Source organism: Sciurus carolinensis, chromosome 5, assembly GCF_902686445.1.
Source record: "Sciurus carolinensis chromosome 5, mSciCar1.2, whole genome shotgun sequence".
Lineage (NCBI taxonomy): Eukaryota > Metazoa > Chordata > Mammalia > Rodentia > Sciuridae > Sciurus > Sciurus carolinensis.
In genome coordinates, this window is record NC_062217.1 from 112,371,847 (window position 1) to 112,378,386 (window position 6,540).

At 39.7% G+C, this 6,540-nt stretch overlaps 1 pseudogene; it reads left to right on the plus strand.

Annotated features, from left to right (window-relative positions):
* Nucleotides 1-1,620: 1,620 nt before the first annotated feature.
* LOC124984527 (cytochrome c oxidase subunit 7B, mitochondrial-like) lies at nucleotides 1,621-1,839 on the plus strand (annotated as a pseudogene).
* The last annotated feature ends 4,701 nt before the right edge of the window (nucleotides 1,840-6,540 follow it).

The following is a 6,540-nucleotide window of genomic DNA, read 5'->3' on the forward strand; positions in this document are numbered from 1 at the left end:
TGTTTCCCCCAGAACAGTGATTCTCCAAGGTCATCGCTCTGGTCTCTGCCTTTCAAGCCACTTTCTTGTAGTCAGTGCCCTATAATACCAAGTCCCAGCTTTGTTTTCAGCATTTCAGCCCTACAAGTCAGAGTGCCTTTTTCAGAGGGTGATTTTTGTCTGTTTCTAATTTTACTACTTTTCTTTTTCCTTTGCTTCTTTTCCACATAGTATCTAAAAATTGCCTTACTTACTTTCTTACTCATAGGCTTATAGTGGTGGTGGGAGCACTATTTAATTTTTTGTTTTTAACTTCACTTATAAGTAATTCGAATGTGTTAGAGTTGAAAGCATGGATCACTTGAGACTTTATTCATACTTCTCATCTTTTTTTTTTTTTTTTTTTTTTTTAAAGGATGTTGCTGTGGTTTGAATGTTCCCTCCAAAACTCAGGTGTTGCCTATGTGATTGTGTTAAGAGGTGGAGTCTTTCTGATTAGGTCAGGAGGGCCTCCTTAGGGAATGGGAGGAAGTGCCCTTGTACACCAGCTTGATGGAGTGAGTTTGTTTTCTTGTGTCTTTCTGCCTCTGTTACGTAAGGAGACAGCAAGAAGGCCCTCACCAGATGCTGTTGCCTTGTTGGACTTCCCAGCCTCTAGAACTGTGAGAACATTAGTTTCTATTTTTTTTTTTTTTTTTTTTTTCTTTTTTGTACTTGGGATTTTAACCACTGAGCCAAATCCGCAGCCCTTTTATTTTGAGACAAAGTCTCAATCAGTTGCTTGCGGGTTTGCTAAATTGCTGAGGCTGACCTGGAACTTGTGATCCTCCTGCTCAGCCTCCCCAGTCACTGGGATTACAAACTTGTGCCACTGTGCCAGCTATATTTCCTATTCTTAATAAGTTGTCCAGGCTCACCAGCAGCACAAATTGTAAGATAGGTGTGTAGAGAGAACCTGTATTCAACAGCTGATGGGAACTCTCAGGATTTAGTTTAAGGTAGAAAAAAGTGAAACTTTGGACAGTTTGAATGTGGAATTTGGGAGAAAAGAAATAGTCAAGGGTGCTTTTCAAATTACTGACTGAGCAAATAGATAAATGGTAGCTCTTGATTTAGAAGGGGAAAAGGAAGTTGTGGGAGGGGAGCTGGCATAGAAGAGACAAAGACTTTAGCTTGGGATATCTTAACTTTGAGATATTTTTGACACGTCCAAGTGGAGATGTTGAGTAGGCAGTTGGTTCTACAAATTTGCATCGAGGGGTAAATCAGGATGTGATGTGATATGGATATGAAAAGTCTTTCAGTTATTTTCTGCTCAGAGAACTTTGAAAACAGGTGCTTCTGAGTTGATTTGGGTTAACACTTAAGCTGACTCATGCTGTATTGGCTAAGATGTCTTTCAGTTGTGCCCTCTTCAGAAGATTAGCAGATAATTAATGTCTTCTGAAAGGTTTAAGTGTTAAATAACTTGAAAAAACATAACGGCCTTATTGTCCTGATAGATAAAGGAAGAGAGAAAAGCAGAAAGAAAAAAAATTAAAAATCACACATAATTCTGACACTTAGAAATAATCACTACCTGGAGCCAATTTGCCTCAAAACAGCAACTCTAGTTGCCACAGTTCTGTCCTCAGCTTCACAATGTTTCCTTTGGCCAAAAATTCACTACACTGTCTTCACATTCTAAACATTCAGCAAACAATGGCACAGCAAAGCCACCTGATTATTATGACATGTCCTGTAATGCCATATTAGCTAACAGCCATTTTCCATATGACATGTGCAGTGACACAAGTTGGAATAGAATGGAACCTGTCCCCTGTTGGCAGAGTCACTCCAAAGGAATGGAGAGATCAGTAATCATGCCAGCTGGTGTGATACTTGTTTCAAAACCAACTCATAAATGATGCCAATTTAAAGCACTGTGTACCCACAAAAATACGACATTTTGAATAAATAATCCACATTTGAAACCTTGAGAAAAATTAGCTCCTACTGATATTTTGATGTATATTGTTCAGACCATTTTTGTATAAATGTTTACAGATCCAGATACACATGTAAAAAGAAATAAGGATACAACCATACTACCTCTATGGTTCTTAAGTTTGCACATTAGTACCTGTGAAGGCTTTTTCCAAAGTTAATGTTAAACAACAAAACAGCAACAAAAAACCACCAAGTCAATGAGCAGGTCTCAAAACCCTGTGTAAGTAAATAAGAATCTAAGAGGTCTGAATGAGTCTTTTAACAAGAACTCTAGATAATTAGTATAATAAACTTCAGCTACAATTCTTTGCACAGCATTTAAAAACAAAAGCAATTGTTCATTTGCTTCCTGTTTCAGGTTAAATTATCCCATGTGAGCCCAATCTTTTTAAACTTTGACTGAGAAGACCCAACAAGGTTCTATGGCATATTAGAACCATTACCCTTGACTTGATTGTATTTGAAGTTTTGCCAAAATGAAAAATAAGACACGTGCCTTGAGGCAGAACTGCAGAACTACAGCATGATTCCTGGGTTTTCATTTAAGTCAAGGAGACCATTCTGGAAATCAGAGTATGTCTGCTTGTGCTCATTAAGCACTCAGCTGGGAATAGATGGAAGTCAAAGCCCAGAATTTGTGCCCCTTCTCCTATCCCAGGTGACATGTATTTTGCTGGTATGATCCCCATTGCTGGGATTCCTGGACCTTTCCCTACAGGATTTCAGAAAGCAGTCTTTGGATGCATGTCCTATGGTAGGATTTATCTAATTTCTTTTGAATTGGTGAGAACTGTTCTGGAAACTACAGTTAGATTATTCCTAACCTCAGTAGAGACAATTCTATACTATAAGTGGAAAGAAACAGCCATTTTGAAGGGTGGGGGGGAGATAAAGATAAATTGCACTAATGTAGAAAATTACCCCAGTTTAAAAACATGTGGTAACTGCAGCTCCTTTCTTTAAACTTTCTGTATGTGCTAAAAGTCAGCTAGACTCTGCTGTTCGTAGAGGTTTTTGCATACTATAGTATCAGGGTGATGGGGGAGGGAAGTCAATTTCCTGTTCCAATAGCCAAATCTCTTTGTTGGCTGCTAGGAATACCTATGGCAAGCATAGATATTTTTCTTTCTTTCTTTTTTTTTTTTTTTTTTTTTCAGTGCTGGGGATTAAACCCGGCGCCTTGGGCTTGATAGGCAAGCACTCTACATACTGAGCTATATTCCTAGTCCAAGCAGTTTCTTTAAAGTGTGTGTTTCTAATCTATTAATGCTCTAAGTGAAGTCTTGGAATCATCAGAAAAAGGGAGTGTATGAATGCCCTTGTAGGGTAGGGACATTGCAGCAGTTCTAGACTGGTAGAGGCCAGAGGAAGAAGAGGAAGAGGAGGAGAGAGAATGGAAAGAGTGCTGTTACAGATGGCAGATGCTGTAAAGGGCAAAGAGCCATGTTTTGTTTCGGGTCTCCCGACCACCTCCACATTGAACTGTGTCATTTCCCACCTGGTCCTTGTGTGTTTCAGGGACTTAACCTCAGTTTCTATTATATTTATTACTTTATTATACTTATTCAATTTGTTATTAATTCTTATTTGACTTCTGAAAATGTATGTTTGCAGAGGCCAAGAACTTGAATTGTCTTATTTACCACTGAATTTCCAGCACGTGATAGGTGCTCAGTTCTGTGAATGGAAGATTGAACATCAAGCTCTTCACATATGTTACACTCAATAACCTAAGTCTAGGATGATTGGACTAGAAACAGGGTTGTTAAAATTGCTTCTCATTACCGCCCCCCACCTTCATTGTATGTATTTAGAGGCAAAAACTTACAGCTAGTTTAAAACCAAGAGTTTAGGGTATGGCATTTGGAATATGATCACCATACCAATAGGTATGTGCTGCCATTTCATTTCTATTATGAAGACTCCATATGTTTCTCTGATAAATGAGCAAGGATTTGAAAACAGTTATCAAGTCCGCATCCAATCTGTTTTAGGACTATTTGTCGCCACAATCTGACCACAAATGTTTAAATGTGTCTGTCATTTTAGTCATCATTGTCCTAAGTCTAATCCAGAGTTTCTCTTCACTCTTGGCAGAATCCCAGTGTTAAAGAATGTTCTAGAGCCTACATCCAAGGCCACGTAGACCACCTCAGCCTGTTACTGCTTCCTAAATATAGCACCCTAGAGCTTTAGAGCTTGGATACTTGTCTTAAAGAAAGGTTCAAACCTTGGAACGGGAAAGGTAGGTATATCAAATGCAGAAAAACTAATGGAATATTTTGAGATGATATTGGTTCATAAATGTTATTACCTCTTCTTCATAAAGCCTTTTAAAGAAAATATCTAGGTATTTCCCTCTCTGACTTTTATCCTCTGCCCACAGTTTCATCTTTTATAAAGAGTATAAAGCAACAGATTCACATCTTTTTTTAGTGCTGCGAAACCAGAATCCTTATTGGTAGGATAGCATTTAGATGTGTCATATTTATTCCTTGTTGTTCACCTCCAGAGAGAGAAGCTGATCTGAGAAACACTGCCCAGTACTACTGGAGCTGCCTTGGGAGACTGGTCTCAAAGACAGAAAGGTCCAAACTAAGAAGTCAAGCAGAAGGGAGTCAATCCAGAAAATAAGCCAATGGTTCACACATAGTTGTGACCTTTGTGTGTAAGGAACAAGCAGTTTGGACTACATTAACCATAAAGGGACACTATTACCTTACATAACCAGTAAGTACATCTAGGAACCCAAACTACATCAAGATTTTCTGTGACTCATCATCTTTAAGTTGTGCTTCTTTTTGTGTTGGTGCCTCCTCTCCTATTCTAACTGACCTTCCTCTAGGGGGCAATCTTTGCTATGGAAGGCCCAGGTTTGTTTCATTATCCTTAAAGATTCCCATAGAATACTCTTTCTCAGTGTCCATATGTGAAATGTCAGAGAACTCCGGTTAAGTTTGAAATATGGAAGCTGCCCCTGACGCCACTGCTGCAGATGCACAGAGGTCTTTTCTCTGGGTAACTGTTGTCTACACTGTTGCCGCAGACACTACTGCCTCCGCCTGCACCGCTGCCTAGAGGTTGCCTGGAAGTCTCTCTGGATACTGCTGCAGCTGCAGCCACAGCCACTGCCGCTGACCCCCCACCTGCTGCCAATGCCATTGGTCCACTGAAGTTGTCACTCAGCTGCTACCACCAACCCCCACCACTATGGCTACCACTTCTGCCCAGAGCAGCATTGAGATCTAGGGACTGCAACATGTCTGAACCCAGGATATCTGAAGCCCAGATGGCTGGGATAGTGACTGGGTCTGCCAGGACTGGTCTGGGCCAGGCAATCCTGTGAGAAGTCAGAGTCTGGGCTGAGAAGCTTTCATATGCTAACAGAGACAGTTGTTTAACTTTCCATCGAGATTTATTTTATATTTCTTCTCTAACATCTCTCTCCACCATATTTGGAGCAAGGTATTTTTCAGGCATCACTTTGTTGAGGACGGGGATATATACATGGTGTTTTGCAGTTCTGCTGTATATTCTTTTTTTTATTTTTTAATTTTTTTTATTATTTTAAACAAATGGGATACATGTTGTTTCTCTGTTTGTACATGGCGTAAAGGCATACCATTTGTGTAATCATAAATTTACATAGGGTAATGTTGTTTGATTCATTCTGTTATTTTTTCCCCTTCCCCCACCCCTCCGACACCTCTTTTCCCTCTATACAGTCCTTCCTTCCTCCATTCTTGCCCCCCTCCCTAACCCTAACTCTAACCCTAACCCTAACCCCTCCCACCTCCCATTATGTGTCATCATCCACTTATTAGCGATATCATTCGTCCTTTGGTTTTTTGAGATTGGCTTATCTCACTTAGCATGATATTCTCCAGTTTCATCCATTTGCCTGCAAATGCCATAATTTTATCATTCTTTATGGCTGAGTAATATTCCATTGTATATATATACCACATTTTCTTTATCCATTCATCAATTGAAGGACATCTAGGTTGGTTCCACAATCTGGCTATTGTGAACTGAGCAGCTATGAACATCGATGTGGCTGTATCTCTGTAATATGCTGATTTTAAGTCCTTTGGGTATAGGCCAAGGAGTGGGATAGCTGGGTCAAATGGTGGTTCCATTCCAAGTTTTCTAAGGAGTCTCCACACTGCTTTCCAGAGTGGCTGCACTAATTTGCAGCCCCACCAGCAATGCATGAGTGTACCTTTCTCCCCACATCCTCGCCAACACCTGTTGCTTGTATTCTTGATAATCACCATTCTAATTGGGGTGAGATGGAATCTTAGGGTGGTTTTGATTTGCATTTCTCTTATTACTAGAGATGTTGAACATTTTTCCATATGTTTGTTGATTGCTTGTAGATCTTCTGTGAAGTGTCTATTCATTTCCTTAGCCCATTTGTCAATTGGATTATTTGCATTCTTGGTGTAGAGTTTTTTGAGTTCTTTATAGATTCTGGAGATTAGCACTCTATCTGAAGTATGATTGGCAAAGATTTTCTCCTACTCTGTAGGCTCTTTCTTCGCATTGCTGATAGTTTCCTTTGCTGAGAGA